The sequence below is a fragment of the Tamandua tetradactyla genome, chromosome 8 (assembly GCF_023851605.1).
Source record: "Tamandua tetradactyla isolate mTamTet1 chromosome 8, mTamTet1.pri, whole genome shotgun sequence".
Taxonomy (NCBI): Eukaryota; Metazoa; Chordata; class Mammalia; order Pilosa; family Myrmecophagidae; genus Tamandua; species Tamandua tetradactyla.
Window position 1 is genome coordinate 7,381,049 of NC_135334.1, and position 25,140 is coordinate 7,406,188.

The 25,140-nt window shown below is 37.3% G+C and overlaps 1 protein-coding gene and 1 pseudogene across 3 annotated transcripts in view; one reads left to right on the top strand and one right to left on the bottom strand.

Moving 5' to 3' along the window:
* Nucleotides 1–25,140, top strand: part of ARHGAP32 (Rho GTPase activating protein 32) — a 450,472-nt gene that overhangs the window by 176,482 nt on the left and 248,850 nt on the right. The gene's annotated exons all lie outside the window — the stretch shown is intronic.
* On the bottom strand, nt 6,923–7,300 carry LOC143643161 (NPC intracellular cholesterol transporter 2 pseudogene; annotated as a pseudogene).

Here is a 25,140-nt window from a genome sequence, read left to right on the forward strand (position 1 = left end):
GATCTGTAATTTTAGGTCTTTCATAAGAGTTGGGAAATTTTCAGTGATAATTTCTTCCATTAGTTTTTCTCCTCCTTTTCCCTTCTCTTCTCCTTCTGGGACACCCACAACACGTATATTTGTGCGGTTCATATTGTCCTTGAGTTCCCTGATACCCTGTTCAAATTTTTCCATTCTTTTCCCTATAGTTTCTGTTTCTTTTTGGAATTCAGATGTTCCATCCTCCAAATCACTAATTCTATCTTCTGTCTCTTTAAATCTATCATTGTAGGTATCCATTATTTTTTCTATGTTTGCTACTTTATCCTTCACTTCCATAAGTTCTGCGATTTGTTTTTTCAGTTTTTCTATTTCTTCTTTATGTTCAGCCCATGTCCTCTTCATGTCCTCCCTCAATTTATCGATTTCATTTTTGAAGAGGTTTTCCATTTCTGTTCGTATATTCAGCATTAGTTGTCTCAGCTCTTGTGTCTCATTTGAGCTATTGGTTTGTTCCTTTGACTGAGCCATATTCTCAATCTTTTGAGCGTGGACAGTTATCTTCTGCTGCTGGCGTCTGGGCATTTATTCAGATTTCTCTTGGTGTTGGACCCAGCAAGGTTGTAATATTTTTCTGTGAAATCTCTGGGATCTGTTTTTCTTATCTTGCCCCGTATGTGGCGCACGTGGCACACGTTTGTCTCAAGTGTTTGGAATGGGTCTCCCCCAGTCACCGATCTCCGTGGCCTGGGGATTTCGGATCCAATTCTCTCCGTTGGTTCAGGGGCCGCGCGTTGTGGGGGCGTCAGCTGCCGCGGCTTGAGGGGACCCTGTGGCTGATTGCGGGCCGCAGCGGGCCTGGGGGATTCCCCACCGAACCAGGAAGCCTCCCGTGGGGGGGGGCTACCGCTGCTTGGATAGCCCTCCTATCCGAGACTCGTATTCGCGGACTCGAAGCAGAGACTCGAAGCCACCCGCAAAAGAGGGGTGCCGCCTGCCTCGGCTTGGGAAACTTGCTTCTCCAATACTCTCAGCCGGCCCGGAAAGGAGGGAGGGAGTAGCTCGGACCACCGCAGTTGCCGTTGATCGGGAAATCACGCGCCGCTCAGGGGTCTCACCGCAGCCGAGTCTCGCAGTCGGTCTAGCCAGCCCAGACTTTGGATAGCCCTCTGATCTGAGATTCGTAGCCGCGGACTCAAAGCCGAGACTCGAAGCCGCCCGCAGAAGAAGGGCGCCGCCTGCCTCGGCTTGGGAAACTTGCTTCTCCGATACTCTCAGCCGGCCCGGGAAGGGGGGAGGGATTAGCTTGGACCGCCGCAGCTGCGGCTGCTCGGCAAATCACGCGCTGCTCGGGGGTCTCGCCGCAGCCAAGAGTCGCAGTCAGACTTGCCAGCCCAGACTTTGGATAGCCCTCTGATGCGAGACTCGTAGTCGCGGACTCGAAGCCGAGACTCGAAGCCGCCCGCAAAAGTGTGGCGCCAGCCGCCTTGGCTGGGAAGCTTGTCTCTCCGAGTCTCTCAGCCAGCCCGGGAAGGAGGGAGGGATTAGCTCGGACCACCGCAGCTGCGGCTGCTCGGGGGTCTCGCCGCAGCCAAGTCTCGCAATCAGACTTGCCAGCCCAGACTTTGGATAGCCCTCTGATGCGAGACTCATAGTCGCGGACTTGAAGCCGAGACTCGAAGCCGCCCGCAAAAGTGTGGCGCCGGCCGCCTTGGCTGGGAAGCTTGTCTCTCTGCGTCCTTCAGCCAGCCCGGGAAGGAGGGAGGGATTAGCTCGGACCGCCGCAGCTGCGGCTGCTCGGGAAATCGCCCGCCGCTCGGGGATCTCACTCACCGCAGCCGAGTTTCGCAGTCAGACTAACCAGCCCAGACTGGGTTACTCTGTGTGTCCATTCCCTGCTGTAGCCCCGGGAGCTGTTTTGTACTGTTTCTGTTCACCTATTAGTTGATTTGGAGTCGGAGGAACTAAGACGCATGTACCTTACTAAGACGCCATCTTGGATCTCCTGCCCTGCGGAATTTAGACTTGCCCATTCCACAGTTGCATGAGGCAATTTCTGTAATAAATCTCATAACATATGTATCTCCTTTCAGTTCTCTTTCCCCAGAGAACCCTGACTAATACAAACAGTAAATGGAATAAAAAAGTAAATGCCAGTATTGTAGTGCTGCTACAAGTTTTCTTGTCCATGTGTATGTGCACACACATTCTGTTTCTCTCACGCATTCTCTTTCTTTCTCTTCTCTCTCTCTCTCTCACATACACACACACACACTCACATACATAGTCAGTCTCACTTAATCACGCACTCATTCTGGAGGTTCGACATTTACCTGTGTATCTCTTCCTCCCAGCTGCTAAATGTAGGCCTTACAGGAGTTCTGTGCTTGGTCTCTGTGGCTATTCTGCGGAGTCCTTTGCTACTCCCTCACATTTCACTGTCGTCTCTATTTAGGCCACTTCCCATGCGCATATCTATAGCCTTGTAATAATTTATTGTTTACTGGGAGGTCCTGTAGAAACCATAAACTAAGATTTCCACTCATCTTGTTTATTGCTTCCTGAAATGGACCTTCGCTTTGATTTGTACAGTTTAATAACATGACTTGATTCCATTTCCCCAGGTTCAAGACCTTGTATAATAAATGAGATGTTTTGTTTCATTTACCCTAAAAGCCGAAGCTCTTGCTTGCTTGACCATTTGCTTCTAGCCACATTGGCCTCCTTGCTAGTCCTCAGATAAGCCAAGTGTTCTCCCACTTTACGCAGGGACTTGGCATTGGTGTTCTCTTTGCCTAGAAAGTGCTTTCTCCAGATAATCTGCCTGGCTTGCTCCCTCACTTCCTTAGGTCTCAGTGCAGATGTTAGTAGTTAAGTGCTGTTCAGTGAAATAATAACTGCCTTCCTCTCTCTTTCTTTCTTACTCGGCTTTATTTTTCTCCATAATACTTCCAAATACTGAGTATTTCTAAATTCAGAAGAACAGATTACCGTCTTTCTTTTCCATTGATTGTAAACTGCATGAGTACTAAGACTCTGTCATATTTGCTTTATCCCTATGCCTGCAGAGTAGGCACTCAGTAAGTGTTGAATAAATGAAATTGTCATTCTCTGGACAAATTGAACCAATTGTTTTCCCTTGAAAATGCACTGATCTTTCCTGCATCTTTATCCCATTTGTCTGATGTTGATAAGGGTTTTCTTTTCTTCTGTTCTCTTCTTTTCCTTTTCTCTTCTCTTTATTTTTCTTTCTTTTTTAAGGAAAATGAGACTTTTGGCACATTTTTCTTTAGAGACTTTTAAATCACAACTGGCCTTTTTACTTGGGCAGTTCCCTCTTCTTAGGCCTACTTTCTAAACAGGAACAAAGATTGATAGAACAACTAGATTATTTCTTCCTGACTAATCCTGAGTAGATGTAATTTTAGAGCAAGTATGTATTTTGTTTATTGTACCTTAGATAAATAGGTGCCTACCCATCAAGTTGTAAAAATATTTTCCTTTTGAATAAAAGAAAAATCTTTGCAAATGTTCCAGAAATGAATATCTTTAGTTTTTTAATAATTACATGATATTTACCTATTTGCTTTTCAATTGTTATTGCTTTAAGTGTTTATTTTTTATTGATGGTTAAATTTTAATGATACACTAAAAAAACTGATTATGTTTATCATTGTAGTCTTTTAAGAGCTGAATTTTTTTTTATGGTTGTTTTGTAAACAGTCACAAGGTTGGCCACTGATTAATATGCAGAACCTAAGTTTTGAATTACTGTTAGTGTATTCAGAACTCTAAAATAAAAATAAACATCTATAAGGCCCCCTTCACCCTGTCCCCTTCCATGATATATCCTGTTGTGGCTGAAGATTACAGGATTAATTCTCTGGTATGAGTTAAGTAGTGTTAATTATTGAAGATAATTAATGTACTACTGGGAGCTCTGTGACATGTATTAGGTTGAACTATGTGAAATTGCTAATTTTATAGGTCAAAATGATTTGAAAATTGTCAGGTTTATAATTTTAAACCTTAAATCATTTGTACTGTTGAACTGATGCTTAAGCTCAGCATTTTATTCTCAATCATTAAACTGAACTTCATTGCAAATATTGGGCTGTTTAAAGCTTTAGGTGATTAGATGTTACTTTTACTGATAGAAGTTCTTATATAGCTTTAAAGAAATTATAAACTTGGAAATATACAAAAAGAAAAGTACGTGAAACGTGTGTGGTTAGAAGAATAATGGTTCTTACTGATCTCAGCTGATGAGTGCCCTAAATAGTCTAAAATCTAGCTGTTTCTTACTTTAGTAGAAAATTTGGCAGTTAATTGTCTCCCTTATTGGTAGTTTTTTCTCTTTCCTACCCTTCTTCTTTCGTATCCTGCATTATTCCAGAAAGAATTTATATTTTGATAATATATATTTGAATATTGCTTGCAAATTTTTATTGGTAGAGCTAATGTATACAGAATTCCAGACTGAAACAGATCAGTATCATTTTCTAATAATTACCTGAATAAATTGCCTGTAAAGGTAGTAGTGTATTGTTTGAGATTTTCTTAGGAACTTTTATATAAAACATCAGGTAAAATTACATGCAACATTGGAAGCTATACTTTCAGAAATCGAATACCTGAATAAGTAGCATTATAGTGACTAGGGCAAATGGGAGTGAGAGAAAAGAAAGGATGGCATTTCAATGATAGAAAAGTATAAATTTCAGAATTTTTAAAAGTTTTGCTAATATGTAAATACATTAATTGTTGACTAACCTGCTATTGCCTAGTAGAGGATTTGTGATTATTATACTAATGGTGCTTACTAATAATTTTTCCTCATTAACTTTAAACATTACTCCTGAATAACTGCAATCAACAAATTGCTGTTAATTTGTTCTCTCTGGGAGATTTATATTCTAGTAGAAGTGAACTTTAAGGCAGCTCCTTTGCTTTAAAGGAGCTAGTTTTATAATCCCTTTTACTAGTCATGGTTTTTGCCTTTATATCCTCCATCCTTTTGTTCCCAAACTAAATAGGAATAAATATTTTGTTTGTGCTCAGGCCTTATTTGATGGCTATTTATTATTCAGGTACTTAATCTACTTGCTACCTTTTTTGATAAGATTTTCCATTTTTTAGCATTCCACCTTGAAGAGTGGTAGGTAACACTGGTGGAAACAACAAGTTCATGGACCAAGTCTGTGATGCCAGCTAAACATCCTGTTTTTATTTTAGAGCTATTGAGATTTTTCATTTTCATATTCTCAGTTTCATTTATTTCTGCTCTTGTACCTTCTTCATCACAATGCCTATCCAAGTCTTTTGCCCATTTATAAATTGGTTTGTCCTTTAGTTGTAAATTGTAGGAGTTCTGAATATATTCTGGATATTAAACCCTTATTTAATGTGTGGTTTCCAAATATTATCTCCCAATCCGTAGGTTCTCCTTTTACTAGCATTGTGAAATCCTTTGATGGACAACAATATGCAAGACTGTCGAGATGGAATTTAGAGTCTTTTGGGGGGGGGGTTGTCACATCATATAAATTGATAATACAGAGGTGGTAGGGAGTGAGATGAGGCTAATGTAGGAGTCACTAGCTTTATGATTTTATCTCAGAACACCGTGTGCTACACTACTGTTAAATCATTTAATGGCTACCCAGTCAACATTAGAGCTTTGCTTGGATTTGGGATCAAGATAATAGACCTTTTAATTCTTTAAAGATCTGTACCAGTGGCATAAATGGTAAAATGTTTTCCCTGAGATGAGGAGCTTGAAGCAGATAGGGTAGACTGTTTCCAGTTCCTAGTTTTGCTATTTTCACTATTAAATTATGTTTTCCTGAAATGGATGAAACATTCCCTTTGTGGTTTACTGGTTCAGATCATAGGGAAACACATTCTTGTCTTGTAAGACCACAGTTTTGTTAATGCAAACTCAGGCCGCCTGTGCTTTTCTAGCAGTGAGGATGTGTTGGCTTATATTAAGTTTGTGGTGGGCTATATTCACCATAGAGCTAATTACATGGATTGTTGTTAAACAAAGCCTTCCCTCCTGGTACTTTGCAATTGATGTTTGGATATAAATTCACAGCTTTAGTTTTTATTCTTGATAAACTACATATTCGTTGTTGCTTGTCTCGGTGCCTATTTAAAAATCTTTTTGGGTTCCAACTCTGACATTCAGATTATTAGTATCTCTTTTAGTTTTTCTCTAATTATGTTTGATAAATAGATTTGGCCTAAATCTGAACTTCTGACACTGTCGAGATTTAGGCCAAATGTCACAGGTTAAGGGCATGCATGGTCTTCTACAAGAATTTCCTCACTTCAGATATGAGATGCAAGTTCAGTCATCCTCAGGGCCACTCTCACTTCTGATCAACTGGATAAAATTTGGTATTAGTCAATCAGGTTTGATAATTTTCTAGATCAACTCAAAGAATTCAAGAAAAGCCTTTTTTTTTCAGGATTATAGTTTATTATAGCAAAAAAGGACAGCAAATAAAAACTAGCCAAAAGAAGAGATGCATAGGGTGAGGTCTGGAAGGGTCCCCAAATGTGAAGCTTTTGGTGTTCTCTCCCTATGGAGTCAAAGTGTATCACCCTGCCAGCACATAGATGTATGGCAATACTTAGAGAAGATTTCCAGCTAGGGAAGCTCACCAGACCTTGGTCGTACATAATTTATATTTGCATGATTGATTGACTCATTGGCCGTGTGACTTCACTTAACTTCCAGTCTCCTTCTCTTCCCTTGGTCTGGCTGATTTTAGCTGGTTCATACCACATGGTTGGGCTTTCTAGGGTGGACAGCCTCAGACTGCCCAGTGGTCCAACCCACCCTGAGCCATCTCATTAGCATAAGCTATCACCAGTGGTCCTCGAGGCCTTCCATGAATAACAAAGACACTCCTATCATGTAGGAAATTCCAGAGGTTCAGAGGTTAACCAAGGAGCCAGAACCATTTTTTACTGGTAGTTTATTCAGGTAGGTATAGGTCTGGTCTTTTTCAGTGGGACACTTAATTCTACTCTTAGAACCATTAGATTCAGGAATCGTAAAGGGAATTTCAATGCCAAACACAATGCCAGACACCAAGGCTGTGCTGTTTTGAGACTGAATTTTGCTGCTGAAGGTCACATTGACACTGTAAGACTGTCCTTTGTGCAGTTGGCAGGGCTGAGTAGGACACAGGCTCACCTTTAGTTCCTTTATAATTCTGACCTCAGAACCGCAGTTCGTGAAATACACCGGCCTGGCCAGGGCGGCGGCGCTGAGCTCCAGGAGCAGGAGCACAGCAGCCAGGAAACGCATCGCAGCTTGGGCATTTTTTTCTTAATCATCTGCCCATATGTTGGATAAAGGGAGTGTAGGTCACAAGGTTTTTACATTCACATGGTCACACCGGAAAAGCCACATATAATTCTGCTCTCATCATCAAGAACCAAGGCTAGGGCAGGCCACGGTGGCTCAGCAGGCAGAGTTCTCACCTGCCATGCCAGAGACCTGGGTTCAATTCCTGGTGCCTGCCCATGGCAAAAAAAACAAGGCTATGGGATTGCAGCTCATCAGTTTCAGGTAGTTCCTTTTAGATATTCTAGTATACTAGAAACTAAAAGAGAGTATCTGTACAATACATAAGAGTAACCTCCAGAATGACCTCTAGACTCTATTTGAAATTTCTTAGCCACTGAAACTTCATTTTTGTTTCATTTCTTTTCCCCCCTTTGGTTAGTAAGACTCTCTTGAATCTTTCTTCCTAGTGTGACTCATGATTTTTTTGCTGATGTCTAGGCATCTGATTTCTTTGATTAGATTATTCTAGAGGTCATGTTCTGTCTTTTACCTAGGGTTTTTTTGTTGGTTGGATTTGTTCTCTATTGGTTCTTTGAAATTCATTCAGTTCACCTTGTGCTGATTTATAACTTGGTTTCTGCTTAACTGATCAGAATTTTTTCAGCTCTTGTTTTTCTGGATCTTGCCTTGCCAGATAGGATCTACCCCAATCAGATGAGGGTATAACCAGTATCATGAAGATGAGACCCCACAGGCTGCCAGTCTTCCCTGTACAGCCTCTTATTTCTGTGTTTCTCCTATCCTTCTCAGCAGGTGGCACTTGTCAGCCCACAGCTTGCCTCCAGCATAAAATGGTGTGGTGGCTTTAATTCTCAGTAGACTGTGCCCCTGCCAGGAGTTTGGTTGAAACAGGCTGAGGTAGAAGGCAGCCACCTGTTTCTGTTTTCCAGCCCTAGTGTCTGAGTTCTTTAAATGAGAGCCACCACTTATGCTGGGCCCTGCCCCCTCTCACTTTTCTTGGGAAAAATTCACCCTTTAGGGAATTATCTCCTTATCTAGTTACTTTATTTTTTAGACATTCCTTAACTCCACTCTTGCCTGGGGTAGTCCTGAAACCTGAGAATACCTGCAGCTTAATTTAAAGGGCAGCTAAAAAGTAAAACAAAAAAAGAGATGGAGAAAACATCCTTTCAGAGCCAGACCATAACCCCCTGGGTTTGCCAGTCAAGGTAAAATGCAGTCAGTACCTGGTTTTATGAGTCCCTTTTCTTGGAGGGAATGATAGATTGCTGGGGGCAAGATGGTGGCATAGGGAGGTGTGGGATTTAGTCCATCCACCAGAGCTGCTCGTAGTCAGGAACTGTCTGGAACAACTGTTGGGGGGACACCTGTGACTGGATACACATCATACACCAGCCTGGAATGGGTGGGAAGTGCTGAGATCACAGCACAGAACTGCAGGTCTCTCAAACTGTGGAGACTGGTACCCCGCCCCCACTGGCACATAGGGCTGTTTTGAAGTTACTTCCATGTGTAAAAAAAGATCAGTCTCTATTAGCAGCAACAAGGGAAAGTAGCTCAACTTGTGGAATTAATTAACCAATTCAGACCACTGAATACAAGCTCTGAGCACAGAGTAACCTGGAGAAAGTATGAAAGGAACCTGGAGATTTCTCCCGGCAGAGAAGAGGCAGGGCTAATAAAAAATATTAAAAGCAAAAAAACCAGAGTGTTTTGGGTTTGGCCAAGTCCAGGATACTGGAAATGGTATTGAATTTTATCAGATCATATTTCTGCATCTAGTCAATGATGCAGTATTTTTCTCTTATTTTAATTATAATTGTGATTGAAATAAAATAACAGATTTGTGTGTGTGTGTGTTAAATCATTTTTGCATTCCTGGGATAAATTCAATTTGGCTATATTGTGTATTTGATTATTACAGTGATAGATTTAGTTAGCTATTCTATTTGGATATTTTTACTTATCCAAATATATACTGGCCTATATATTTTTCTTTATTATGCTGCTGTTTTTTCACAGTTAATTTTTTTCTTTTACTTTTTCATTGAGATATAACTTACGTACAGAGAAATCACAAGTCTTATATAGAGAGGTTGATGATTTTTTGCTCTTGTTTTTATCCCTGTAACCATTATCTGGATTTAAATATGAAATTTTTCCTGAAATTCAGAATGTTCCCTTGAGCTCCTTTTCCATGAAATCAGACTGTATGTACTTTTTGTATCTAACTTCTGTTGTGTGCACAGTGGAGTCTCACTCTAGTTTTCATATGTACTTTCATGCTGTTTATTTATGTTTTTTACAGTTTCATATACTTATTGGCTATTGAGATGTTCCCTTTTGTGATGTCCTTGTTCAAGTGTTACCTTTTTCTTCTGTTGAATTGTCTGTCTTTTTAAAAATGGATTTTTAGTAGTTCTTTATAAATCATGAATAGTAGTGCTCTGTCAGATATCTGTGTTGTCAGTTTCTTTTTCATGACTTGGTTTGCCTTTTCACATGCTTAATGTTATCACTTGGTCAACAGATAATTCTTAGCTTTAATGGAGTCCAATTTATTAGTTTTCATTTCTTTGTCATGATATATTTTTTTTGTGTCTGCTCTTTGAAGAGATCTTGCCCACACCTAGGTTATGAAGGTATTTTCTGGAAGTGTGACTCTTTTACCTTCCCTGTTTGGGTTTATGAGTTATCTGAAATTTATTTTTATGCATTTTAAGAGGTAGGGGTCAACATTCACTTTAATTCATATGAAAATCCAGTTGACCTAGCACAACTTACAGAAATGAATTTCGTTTGTCCTGACCAAGTTGCAGTTCTACCTCTATCATGAATCAGGTGACCATATGATTGACTGGTATCCATATACTAATGTGCTCCATTAAACTTTTGTCTGTTCCTGGCCCTATATCACAATTTCTTAATTATTATAATTTTATAGTAAATCTTGATACCTGGTAGGCTAAGTCTTCCAGCTTGGCTCTTTTTCTTCAGGATTGTCAGGACACTTCTATGTCCTTTGCATTTCCATGTTATTTTCAGAATTAGCTATCAATTTCCACAGATACATCTGTAGATCATTTTGAAGAGAACTGACAGTATTGCAACTGTCAGTCTATGCAAATATGTTGTGTATTTGTGTTCTTTATTTTTAAACAGAATTTTTCGTTTCAGCAAAGAGTTGTTTCACATACTGAATATGTTCATACATATTTGATATTTTCTTCAATGTTATTGTAATTGATATTTTTAAAAATTTTGCTTTTAATTGTTCCTAGCATATAAAAATGCAATTAGTTTTTGTGTCTTGGTAAACTTTCTGGTTAATTCTAAGAGTTTGTGAATTATTTTGGATTTTATATGTGTACAATTGTTCTGTCTACAAATAAGGTGGTTTACTTCTTCCTTTCCATTATTTGCATCTTTTGTTTATTTTAATTTCTTTATTGCACTGACTAGGACTCCGGAATAATGTTAAATATACATGCATCTTGTCTTGTTCCTGACATAGGGAATGCTTTCAATATTTCATCAAGTACAGTGTTTTCTTTAGTTTCTTTCTGCATATTCTTAATCACATCAAGGTTGAGCTCTTCTATTTTTTTTTTTTTGAATAGCATTTAGACTTTTTTTCCAAATGCTTTTATTGCTGCAGAGATGATCATATGATTATTTTTTCCTTCTTTTGTTAATGTGATGAAAAACTTTGGACTTAATTTTGTCATTTTAATTTTTATGCTTTTTTGCTTCATAAATTGACAGTTTATTTCATTGACTTTAGGCATTTCTTCTCTAATATAGGCATTTTAAAGCTTACAAATTCTCTTCTAAGCATAGCTTTAACTGTGTCCCAAGATTTTGATTTCTCCATCTATGTTTATGAGAGATATTTGTTTATAGTTTTATTTCTTGTAGTGGCTTTTCTTATTTTTGGTTTCAGAATATTGATGGTTTCATGATTCATGTTGGGAATTATTCCAATCTCCTTTTTGTAAGAGATTATATATAATTATGTAGAATTTTATTGTTTTTTTCTTAAGATTTTGTTAGCGTATGTTAATTAAATCATCAACTTGACATTTTATTTTTTGAATGTTTTTAAGTATGGATTAATTTTTAAAAATAGATAAAGGACTTTTAAGATGATCTGTTTCTTTCATTATTTTTGGTGGTTTACACCTCTCATTTAAGTTGTTGAATTTACCGGCTTAGAGTTATTTGTGGTAGTTCCTTGCTAACTATTTAATGTCTGTATGGTCTGTAGTCACATCCTTCTTTCATTCCTGGTATAGTTAATTTTTGTGTTCTAACCGATTTTCTCATTAGTCATTCTGGCTAGAGCTTATTGATTGTACTGATTTTTTCTCTTTTTGAATTTTATTAATTTTTCCTGTTATCTTTATTATTTTTCTCCTTCTTGGTTTGAATCTAAATTGCTTTTATTTTTTAGTGTCTTAAAGTTGAAGCTAAGATAGTTGATGTTAGATTTTTCTTCTTTTCCAATATAAATATTTTTTATTATAAATTTCCCTCTAAGTATTGCTTTATATGTGCCCCACAAATCTTGACATATTTTAAGTTTCATTCAATTCAAAAGGTTAATTTTAATTCCCTTGACTGCTTCTTTGTGCATGGTTTATTTAGAATTATGTTATTTAATTTCCACATATTTGGAGATTTTCCACGTTTTTTTCAGTGTTCATTTAAATTGGTATACTGTGATGGCACAAATTGTTATACTGTTTTGGCATACTATGTGTGCTCCCAATTTAGAACATCCTTTTTTCCTGAGATTTGTTTTATGTCCTGAATATGGTCTGCCCTGCAGATTTCCATTTGTAGTTGTAAATAATCTGTATTCCTGTTGTTGCATGAATTTTCTATAAAATGTAGGCTGAGAAGCATATCCATGTTGATTTTCTTTCTCCTTTTTAAAATTGATTATTGAAAGCAGCAGATTCTAAAGTCTGCAGGTATGCATATGAAACTGATTTTGTCTCCTTTTAGTTTTTTTCAGATTTTGCTTTATGTTTTTCAAGTTTTTTGTTACTTGCATATATTTATGATTGTTGTGTCTCCTTGGTAATTTCCCTTATTTTGAAGGCTAATTTGTCTTATTATTTAAAGGGTCTTATTATTTTTCTATCTTATTTATTCCATTTAATTGAATTTTTGGCTTTTTTTGCTAAAATTTTTTTTCATTATTAATTTTTTAATTTTTTTAATACCAAAAAACAATGAATGCAAGTATTCCTAACTTCTGATCATTCCATTCTACATATGTAATCGGTAATTCACAATATCATCACATACTTGCATATTCATCATCATCATCATTTCATAGAACATTTTCATCTATTCAGAAAAAGAAATAAAAAGAAAACAGAAAAAAATTCATACATACCATACCCCATACCCCTCCCTTTCATTGATCACTAGCATTTCAATATAAATTTATTTTAACATTTATTCCCCCTATTATTTATTTTTCTTCCATATGGTTTATGCATCTGTTGATAAGGTAGATAAAAGGAGCATCAGACACAAGGTTTTCACAATCACACAGTCACATTGTCAAAGCTATATCATTATACAATCATCTTCAAGAAACATGACTACTGGAACACAGCTCTGCATTTTCAGGCAGTTCCCTCCAGCCTCTCCATTACATCTTGACTAACAAGGAGATATCAATTTAATGCGCAAGAATAACCTCCAGGATAACCTCTCGACTCTGTTTGGAATCTCTCAGCCATTGACACTTTATTTTGTCTCATTTCACTCTTCCCGCTTTTGGTCGAGAAGGTTTTCTCAATCCCTTGATGCTGAGTCTCAGCTCATTCTAGGATTTCTGTCCCACGTTGCCAGGAAGGTCCACACCCCTGGGAGTCATGTCCCACGTAGACAGGGGGAGGGTGGTGAGTTTGCTTGTTGTGTTGGCTGGAGAGAGAGGCCACATCTGAGCATCAAAAGAGGTTCTCTTGGGGGTGACTCTTAGGCCTAATCTTAAGTAGACTTGACCTATCCTTTGTGGAGTTAAGTTTCATATGAACAAAGCCCAAGATTGGGGGCTCAGCCCATGGCTTTGGTTGTCCATACTGCTTGTGAGAATATCAAGAATTCAACTTGGGGAAGTTGAATATTCGCCCTTTCTCACCATTCCCCAAAGGGGACTTTGGAAATACTTTTTTATTCACAGTTCAAATCACTCTGGGATTTATCGGGGCATCACTCTGGAAAAACCAACAGAATCTCATGTCCTACTCAAGGTTCCATGTACTTGTGGTGTTCAATTAAGCTGTCTACATAAGTTATATTAGGAAATGCACTAGTCAAAATATGAATTTTGTACCAAATAAAAATTTTTTGATTTAGTATCACATAAGTTAAAATTTTAAAATATTAATTACCGTCCATTTTCAACACCCTGCAGTAATGACATTCCTTTGTTCTTCCTCATGCAAAAACATTTTTTAAATTTGTACCTTTAGTCACTATCATTATACACTCTAGGCATTCCTAGATTATACCATCTCAGTCTTTATCGTCTGTCTTTCTTTCTGATTCCATTTGTGCCCCCAGCCCTCCTCCCTCTATCATTCTCACATTCAGCTTCATTCATAATTAAAATTAAATTATTTTAATTTTTAAAATAATTGTATTACAGTTAGGTAGTATTGTGCTGTCCATTTCTGAGTTTTCACATTCAGTCCTATTGCACAATCTGTATCCCTTCAGCTCCAATTACCCAATATCTTAACCTATTTGTATCTCCTGATGGTCTCTGTTACCAGTGAAATTCTCCAAGTTTGTTCACTAATGTCAGTTCATATCAGTCAGACCATACAGTATTTCTCCTTTTGTTTCTGGCTAATCTCACTCAGCATGATGTTCTCAAGGTCCATCCATATTGTTACATACTTCATAACGTTATTCTGTGTTAACGCTGCATAATATTCCATTGTATATATATACCACAGTTTGTTTAGCCACTCATCTGTTGATGGACATTTTGGCTGTTTCCATCTCTTTGCAATTGTAAATAATGCTGCTATAAACATTGGTGTGCAAATGTCCATTTGTGTCCTTGCCTCATGTCCTTGAGTAGATACCTAGCAGTGGTATTGCCTGGTCATATGGCAATTCTATATTTAGCTTTTTGAGGAACCACCAAACTGCCTTCCACAGTGGTTGCACCATTTGACATTCCCACCAACAGTGGATAAGTGTGCCTGTTTCTCCACATCCTGTCCAGCACTTGTCATTTTCTGTTTTATTGATAATGGCCATTCTGGGGGGTGTCAGATGATATCTCATTGTGGTTTTGATTTGCATTCCTCTAATAGCCAGGGAAGTTGAGCATCTCTTCATGTGCCTTTTGGCCATTTGTATTTCCTCTTCTGATAGGTGTCTGTTCAAGTCTTTTTCCCATTTTATAATTGGGTTGGCTGTCCTTTTGTTGTTGAGTTGAGCAATCTCTTTATACATTCTGGATACTAGACCCTTATCTGATATATCATTTCCAAATATTGTCTCCCATTGGGTAGGCTGTCTTTTTACTTTCTTGACTAAGTTCTTTGATGTGCAAACGTGTTTAATTTTGAGGAGTTCCCATTTCTTTCTTTCTTTCTTCAGTGCTCTTGCTTTGGGTGTAAGGTCTAGGAAATTGCGTCATAGTATAAGATTTATAAGATATTTCCCTATATTTTCTTCTAACCGTTTTATGATCTTAGAGCTAATGTTAAGGTCTTTGATCCATTTTGAGTTAGTTTTTGTATAGGGTGTGAGATATGGTCCTCTTTCATTCTTTTGCATATGGATATCCAGTTCTGTAGGCACCATTTATTGAAGAGACTGTTCTGTCCCAGGTGAGTGAGTCTGACTGCCTTATCAAACATCAGTTGTCCATAGATAAGAGGGTCTATATCTGAACAGTCTATTCTATTCTATTGGTCAGTACATATATCTTTTTGCCAGTGCCATGCTGTTTTGATTACTGTAGCTTCATAATACACCTTAAAGTCAGGTAGTGGGAGACCTCCGATTTCACTTTTCTTTCTCAGGATACTTTTAGCTATTTGGGGCACCCTGCCCTTCCAGATAAATTTGTTTATTGGTTTTTCTATTTCTGAAAAGTACGTTTTGGGGATTTTAATTGGTGTTACATTGAATCTGTAAATCAATTTAGGCAGAACTGACATCTTGACTGTATTTAGTCTTCCAATTCATGAACACGGTATGCCCTTCCATCTATTAAGGTCTTCTGTGATTTCTTTTTAACAATTTCTTGTAGTTTTCTTTGTGTAGGTCTTTTTTGTCTCTTTAGTTAAATTTATTTCTAAATATTTTATTCCTTTGATTGCAGTTGTAAATGGAATTCTTTTCTTGATTCCCCCTCAGATTGTTCATTACTAGTGTATAGAAACACTACAGATTGTTGAGTGTTGATCTTGTAACGTGCCACTTTTCTGTACTCATTCTGTACATCATCAATTGAGGTGATTATGTCGTTTTTCTGCTTTGATTTGTTGATATGGTGTATTACATTGATTGATTTTCTTATACTGAACCATCCTTGCGTAACTGGGATGAATTCTACTTGCTCATGGTGTGTAATTCTTTTAATGTGTTGCTGGGGTTGATTTGCAAGAATTTTGTTGAGGATTTTTGCATCTGTATTCATTAGAGAGATTGGTCTGTAGTTTTCTTTTTTTGTATTTCTTTGCCTGGCTTTGGTATGAGGATGATGTTGGCTTTGTAGAATGAGTTAGGTAGCTTTCCCTCCTCTTCAGTTTTTTTGAAGAGTTTGAACAGGATTGGTACTAATTGTTTCTGGAATGTTTGGTACAATTCACATGTGAAGCCATCTGGTCTTGGACTTTTCTTTTGGGGGAACTTTTTAATGACTGATCCAATTTCTGTACTTGTGGTTGGTTTGTTGAGGTCGTCTATTTCTTCTCGACTCAAAGTTGGTTGTTAATGCCTTTCTAGAAAGTGGTCCATTTCATCTACATTGTCGTATTTATTAGCATAAAGTTGTTCATAGTATTCTTTCATTACTCCCTTTATTTCTGTGGGGTCAGTGGTTTTGTGTCCTCTTCCATTTATGATCTTATTTATTTGCACCCTCTCTCTTGTTCTTTCTGTCAATCTTGCTATGGGTCCATCAGTCTTATTGATTTTCTCGTAGAACTAACTCCTGGTTTCCTTGATTTTCTCAATTGTTTTGATGTTCTCAGTTTCATTTATTTCTGCTCTAATCTTCATTATTTCTTTCCTTTTGCTTGCTTTCGCAGTTGGTTTACTGTTTTTTCTCTAGGTCTTCCAAGTGAACACTTAGGTCCTTATTTTTGCCCTTTCTTCTTTTTTGATATAGACATTTAGGACAATAAATTTACTTCTTAGCACTGCCTTTGCTGCATCCTATAAGTTTTGATATGTTGTATTTTCATTTTCTTTTGTCTCGAGATATTTACTGATTTCTCTGGTAATTTCTTCCTTGACCCACTGGTTGTTTAAGAGTGTGTTGTTGAGTCTCCACATGTTTGTGAATATTCTGGCACTCTACCTATTATTTATTTCCAACTTCATTCTTTTATGATCTGAGAAAGTATTTTGTATGATTTCAGTCTTTTTAAATTTATTGAGACTTGCTGTGTGACCCAGCATATGGTCTATCCTTGAGAATGATCCATGAACACTTGAGAAAAAGGAGTATCCTGCTGTTGTGGGGTGTAATGTTCTATAAATGTCTGTTAAGTTTAGCTCATTTATTGTATTATTCAAATTCTCTGTTTCTTTATTGATCCTCTCTCTACATGTTCTCTGCATTGATGACAGTGTAGAATTGAAGTCTCCAACTATTATAGTAGATGTGTCTATTTCTCTTTTCAGTGTTTGCCTCATGTGTTTTGGAGCATTCTGGCTCGGTGTATAAATATTCATGATTGTTATGTCTTCTTGGTGAATTGTTCCTTTTATTAATATATAGTGTCCTTCTTTGTCTCTTTTAACTGTTTTGTATTTGAAGTCTAATTTGTTGGATATTAGTATAGCTACTCCTGCTGTTTTCTGATTGTTATTTGCATGAAATATATATTCCCAACTTTTCACTTTCAACCTATGTTTATCCTTCGGTCTAAGATGTGTTTCCTGTAGGCAGCACATAGATGGGTCCTGTTTTTTAATCCATTCTGCCAGTCTTTGTCTTTTGATTGGGGAGTTTAATCCATTAACCTTTAGTGTTATTGCTGTATGGGTAGTACTTTCTTCTACCATTTTCCTTTTTGAATTTTATATGTCGTATCTAATTTTTCTTCTTTTTACCTTTACTGATAGTCTTCCTTTCTACACTCTTCTCCACATCTCTCTCTCCTGTCTTTTTGTAACTGCCTGTAGTGCACCCTTTAGTATTTCTTACAGAGCCAGTCTTTTGGTCTCAAATTCTCAGTGATTTTTTTGTCTGGAAATGTTTTAATTTCTCCCCCATTCATGAGGGACAATTTTTTTGGATGTAGAATTCTTGGTAGCAATTTTTCTCTTTTAGAATCTTAAATATATCATACCAATGTCTTCTCGCCTCCATTGTTTCTGCTGAGAAACCTACACATTGTCTTATTGGGCTTCCCTTGTATGTGATGGATTGCTTTTCTCTTGCTGCTTTCACAATTCTCTCTTTCTCTTTGACCTCTGGCATTCTGATTAGTAAGTATTTGGGAATATGTCTATTTGGATCTATTCTCTTTGGGGTACACTGCACTTCTTGGATCTGTAATTTTAAGTCTTTCAGAAGAATTGGGAAATTTTCAGTGATAAATTCCTCCATTAATTTTTCTCCTCCTTTTCCCTTCTCTTCTCCTTCTGGGACACCCACAACATGTACATTCGTGCGCTTCATATTGTCATTCAGTTCCCTGAGTCCCAGCTCATGTTTTTCCAGTTTTTTCTGTATGTTTTCTTTTCCTTGTCGGATTTCAGATGTTCCATCCTCCAGTTCACCAATCCTTTCTTCTCCCTCTCATAATCTAACATTGTAGGTTTCGATTTTTTTTTCATCTCTTCTACTGTGCCTTTCATTTCCATAAGTTCTGTGATTTGTTTTTTCAGAATTTCGATTTCTTCTTTTTGTTCATTCCTTCCCTTCTTTATATCCTCTCTCCATTCATTGATTTGATTATTGGTGAGGTTTTCCATTCTGTTTGAACATTTCTCAATTAGTTGTTTCAACTCCTGTATCTCATTTGAATTGTTGGTTTGTTCCTTTGACTGGGCCATATCTTCAATTTTCCTAGTGTGATTTGTTATTTTTTTTGCTGGTATCTAGGCATTTAATTACCTTAATTAATTTATTCTGGGGATTGTTTTCACTTCTTTTACTTAGGGTTTTCTTACTGGATGAATTTGTTTTCTGTCTGTTCTTTGACATTCAGTTCAGCTTTTTCTGGACCACTAGCTTAGGTTTTGTTTAACAGAGGAGAATTTTTCAGTTCTTGTTTTCTTGTTTCTTGCCCTGCCCGTATGGTGCCTTTTTCCCCCACCCTTAGGAGGGTCTACTTAGGTATTATAGACCCCAGCCGGACTTTTTCCCAAACCAAACTGAGTTCCTTTCAGGAGGGAAGAGTCACCTGCATCATTTTTCCCTGAGGGTGAGACCCAGCAGGTTGAAAGACTTCCCTGTGAAGTCTCTGGACTCTGTTTTTCTTATCCTACCCAGTATGTGGCGCTTATCTGCCTGTAGGTCCCACCATTATGAAATGATGTGATACCTTTAACTTTGGCTGACTCTCCCTGCTGGGGCATGGTGGAGACAGAGGAGAGGTTGTAGGCTGGGTTTAATGACTTCAAATTACCAAACCCTGGTGTCTGAATTCCTTGAGGCAGGGATTCCACCTGAGTTGGGCCTCACTCCTCCCCTGGGGAAGGCACAGCCTCCAGACAGGCTCTCAAAGAAACTTGTTTCTGCCTATACCTGGGGCATTTGCAGCCTGAGAAGCCCTACCAGTGTATCCAAAGGGAGTCAGGACTTTGTAGAAGCACAGCCACAGAAACATTTTCCTTTTGTTTTCTTTTTTGGTCAGCCCTGGCCCCTTGGTGCCAGGGCAGAAATCAGCAGCCTCTGCTTTGACCAGGTTCACCTGAGCTGGGGGCCTATTTTTAGTAGTCAGAATTTGTGAATTAATTCCACACTTGAAGCTTAGTTGCACTCAGCCCCTGCTGCTGGTAAAGTCCCTTTCCTTTTCCCTCTGGGAAGCAGCCTGTAGGGGAGGGGCACTGGCCACCGCTGCTTGGGGATCTCACGGTTCTGAGGGGTCATGGCTGGTCTGTCTGTTTCCAGCCTGGGGTACGCTGTGTGTCACTGACGTTCTGTTCTGTACTGTTCCTGGTTATTTAGTAGCTGTTCTGGAGGATGAACTAAATCCCACACCTTGCTAAGTCACCATCTTTGCACCTCTTTTGTACATCATGTCGGTAAAAAATTTTTAGTGGTTGCTGCAAATAGTAAAATATACCTGTTTAATATTTTACATTTTATTTGAAATTGTTATTTTATACTTAATTTAGGATATATAAATCTTACCTTTGTGTAGATTTGTTCATCTTTCCACTTGAAGTTGTAGATTTCATTTGTATTACATTTCCTTTATTTAGTGCTTTACTGAAGAGAATTATGACATTTAGCCTTCCAATCAGTGAACATGGAAGGTCCTTCCGTCTATTTAGATCTTCTCTGATTTCTTTTAGCAGCGTTATTCGTTTTCTGTGTACAAGTCTTTTACATCCTTAGTTAAGTTTATTCCTCGGTATTTGATTCTTTTAGTTGCTATTGTAAGTGAAAGTTTTTTCTTGTTTACTTCCTCAGATAGCTTATTACTAGTGTATAGAAATCCCATTGATTTTTATGTGTTGGTCTTGTATCCTGCCACTTTGTTGGGCAGACCATATTCCCAACGTCTAAAAATCCCAGACCCCAGGATTTTTAAAATACAGGATCATGTCATCTGTGAATAGTTATAATTTTACTTCATCCTTCCCAATTTGGATGCCTTTTGTTTCTTTTTCTTGTCTTATTGCTCTAGGTAGAACTTCTACTACATGTTGAATAACAGTGGTGACAATTGGCATCCTTGTCTTGTTCCTAATTTTAGAGGGAAAGCTCTCAGTCTCTCACCATTGACTATGAAGTTAGCTGTGGATTTTTCATATATACCCTTTTAATATGTTGAGAATGTTTACTTTGATTCCCACTTTTGGAGGTGGTTTTATCCTGAAAGGATACTGAATTTTGTCAAATGCCTTTTCTGTATCAAGGTGACCTTAGGGTTTTTCCCTTTTGATTTTTTAATGTGGTTTATTACCTTAATGATTTTCTTGTGTGGAATTACTCTTGCATGCCTGGGATAAAAACCAATTGCCAATGGTGTGTAATTCCTGTAATATGCTGTTGAATTCGATTTGCAAGTACTTTGTTGAGGATTTTTGCATCTATATTCATTAGAGAGATCGATTTGAAGTTTTCATTTCTTGTAGTATATGTATCTGGCTTTGGTCTTAGAGTAATGTTGGCTTCATAGAGTGAGTTAGGTAGTGTTCCCTCTTCTTCAATTTTTTGGAATAGTTTGAGCAAGAATGGTATTAATTCTTCTTGGAAAGCTTGTTAGAATTTGATTTTTTTTTTTATTAATTAAAAAAAGAATTAACAAAACAATTAGAAATCATTCCAATCTACATGTACAATCAGTAATTCTTAATAACATCACATAGTTGCATATTCATCATTTCTTAGTACATTTGCATCGATTTAGAAAAAGAAATAAAAAGACAACAGAATAAGAATTAAAACAATAATAGAAAGAAAAAAAACAAAAACAAAAAACCTATACCTCACATGCAGCTTCATTCAGTGTTTTAACATAATTGCATTACAATTGGGTAGTATTGTGCTGTCCATTTCTGAGTTTTTATATCCAGTCCCGTTGTACAGTCTGTATCCCTTCATCTCCAATTATCCCTTCTCTTTTTTTTTTTTTTTTAATTAACGGAAAAAAAGAAATTAACCCAACATTTAGAGATCATACCATTCTACACATGCAATCATTAATTCTTAACATCATCACATAGATGCATGATCATCATTTCTTAGTACATTTGCATTGGTTTAGAAGAACTAGCAACATAACCAAAAAAGATATAGAATGTTAATATAGAGAAAAAAATAAAAGTAATAATAGTAAAATCAAAACAAAACAAAACAAAACAAAACAAAAACCTATAGCTCAGATGCAGCTTCATTCAGTGTTTTAACATGATTACTTTACAATTAGGTATTATTGTGCTGTCCATTTTTGAGTTTTTGTATCTAGTCCTGTTGCACAGTCTGTATCCCTTCAGCTTCAATTACCCATTGTCTTACCCTGTTTCTAACTCCTGCTGAACTCTGTTACCAATGACATATTTCAAGTTTATTCTCGAATGACCGTTCACATCAGTGGGACCATACAGTATTTGTCCTTTAGTTTTTGGCTGGATTCACTCAGCATAATATTCTCTAGGTCCATCCATGTTATTACATGGTTCATAAGTTTATCTTGTCTTAAAGCTGCATAATATTCCATCGTATGTATATACCACAGTTTGTTTAGCCACTCTTCTGTTGATGGAGATTTTGGCTGTTTCCATCTCTTTGCAATTGTAAATAATGCTGCTATAAACATTGGTGTGCAAATGTCCGTTTGTGTCTTTGCCCTTAAGTCCTTTGAGTAGATACCTAGCAATGGTATTGCTGGGTCGTATGGCAATTCTATATTCAGCTTTTTGAGGAACCGCCAAACTGCCTTCCACAGTGGTTGCACCATTTGACATTCCCACCAACAGTGGATAAGTGTGCCTCTTTCTCCGCATCCTCTCCAGCACTTGTCATTTTCTGTTTTGTTGATAATGGCCATTCTGGTGGGTGTGAGATGATATCTCATTGTGGTTTTGATTTGCATTTCTCTAATGGCCAGGGACATTGAGCATCTCTTCATGTGCCTCTTGGCCATCCGTATTTCCTCTTCTGAGAGGTGTCTGTTCAAGTCTTTTTCCCATTTTGTAATTGGGTTGGCTGTCTTTTTGTTGTTGAGATGAACAATCTCTTTATAAATTCTGGATACTAGACCTTTATCTGATATATCATTTCCGAATATTGTCTCCCATTGTGAAGGCTGTCTTTCTACTTTCTTGATGAAGTTCTTTGATGCACAAAAGTGTTTAATTTTGAGGAGTTCCCATTTATTTATTTCCTTCTTGAGTGCTCTTGCTTTAGGTTTAAGGTCCATAAAACCGCCTCCAATTGTAAGATTCATACGATATCTCCCTACATTTTCCTCTAACTGTTTTATGGTCTTAGACCTAATGTTTAGATCTTTGATCCATTTTGAGTTAACTTTTGTATAGGGTGTGAGAGATGGGTCTTCTTTCATTCTTTTGCATATGGATATCCAGTTCTCTAGGCACCATTTATTGAAGAGACTGCTCTGTCCCAGGTGAGTTGGCTTGACTGCCTTATCAAAGATCAAATGTCCATAGATGAGAGGGTCTATATCTGAGCACTCTATTCGATTCCATTGGTCGATATATCTATCTTTATGCCAATACCATGCTGTTTTGACCACTGTGGCTTCATAATATGCCTTAAAGTCAGGCAAAGCGAGACCTCCAGCTTCGTTTTTTTTCCTCAAGATGTTTTTAGCAATTCGGGGCACCCTGCCCTTCCAGATAAATTTGCTTATTGGTTTTTCTATTTCTGAAAAATAAGTTGTTGGGATTTTGATTGGTATTGCATTGAATCTGTAAATCAATTTAGGTAGGATTGACATCTTAACTATATTTAGTCTTCCAATCCATGAACACGGTATGCCCTTCCATCTATTTAGGTCTTCTGTGATTTCTTTTAGCAGTTTTTTGTAGTTTTCTTTATATAGGTTTTTTGTCTCTTTAGTTAAATTTATTCCTAGGTATTTTATTCTTTTAGTTGCAATTATAAATGGGATTCGTTTCTTGATTTCCCCCTCAGCTTGTTCATTACTAGTGTATAGAAATGCTACAGATTTTTGAATGTTGATCTTGTAACCTGCTACTTTGCTGTACTCATTTATTAGCTCTAGTAGTTTTGTTGTGGATTTTTCCGGGTTTTCGACGTATAGTATCATATCGTCTGCAAACAGTGATAGTTTTACTTCTTCCTTTCCAATTTTGATGCCTTGTATTTCTTTTTCTTGTCTAATTGCTCTGGCTAGAACCTCCAACACAATGTTGAATAATAGTGGTGATAGTGGACATCCTTGTCTTGTTCCTGATCTTAGGGGGAAAGTTTTCAATTTTTCCCCATTGAGGATGATATTAGCTGTGGATTTTTCATATATTCCCTCTATCATTTTAAGGAAGTTCCCTTGTATTCCTATCTTTTGAAGTGTTTTCAACAGGAAAGGATGTTGAATCTTGTCGAATGCCTTCTCTGCATCAATTGAGATGATCATGTGATTTTTCTGCTTTGATTTGTTGATATGGTGTATTACATTAATTGATTTTCTTATGTTGAACCATCCTTGCATACCTGGGATGAATCCTACTTGGTCATGACGTATAATTCTTTTAATGTGCTGTTGGATACGATTTGCTAGAATTTTATTGAGGATTTTTGCATCTGTATTCATTAGAGAGATTGGTCTGTAGTTTTCTTTTTTTGTAATATCTTTGCCTGGTTTTGGTATGAGGGTGATGTTGGCTTCATAGAATGAATTAGGTAGTTTTCCCTCCCTTCGATTTTTTTGAAGAGTTTGAAGAGAATTGGTACTAATTCTTTCTGGAACGTTTGGTAGAATTCACATGTGAAGCCGTCTGGTCCTGGACTTTTTTTTTAGGAAGCTTTTGAATGACTGCATCAATTTCTTTACTTGTGATTGGTTTGTTGAGGTCATCTATGTCTTCTTGAGTCAAAGTTGGTTGTTCATGTCTTTCCAGGAACCCGTCCATTTCCTCTAAATTGTTGTATTTCTTAGCGTAAACTTGTTCATAGTATCCTGTTATTACCTCCTTTATTTCTGTGAGGTCAGTAGTTATGTCTCCTCTTCCATTTCTGATCTTATTTATTTGCATCCTCTCTCTTCTTCTTTTTGTCAATCTTGCTAAGGGCCCATCAATCTTATTGATTTTCTCATAGAACCAACTTCTGGCCTTATTGATTTTCTCTATTGTTTTCATGTTTTCAATTTCATTTATTTGTGCTCTAATCTTTGTTATTTCTTTCCTTTTGCTTGCTTTGGGGTTAGCTTGCTGTTCTTTCTCCAGTTCTTCCAAATGGATAGTTAATTCCTGAATTTTTGCCTTTTCTTCTTTTCTGATATAAGCATTTAGAGCAATAAATTTCCCTCTTAGCACTGCCTTTACTGCGTCCCATAAGTTTTGATATGTTGTGTTTTCATTTTCATTCGCCTCGAGGTATTTGCTAATTTCTCTTGCAATTTCTTCTTTGACCCAGTCGTTGTTTAGAACTGTGTTGTTGAGTCTCCACGTATTTGTGAATTTTCTGGCACTCTGCCTATTATTGATTTCCAACATCATTCCTTTATGGTCCGAGAAAGTGTTGTGTAAGATTTCAATCTTTTTAAATTTGTTAAGACTTGCTTTGTGACCCAGCATACGGTCTATCTTTGAGAATGATCCATGAGCACTTGAGAAAAAGGTGTATCCTACTGTTGTGGGATGTAATGTCCTATAAATGTCTATTAAGTCTAGTTCATTTATAGTATTATTCAGATTCTCTATTTCTTTGTTGATCCTCTTTCTAGATGTTCTGT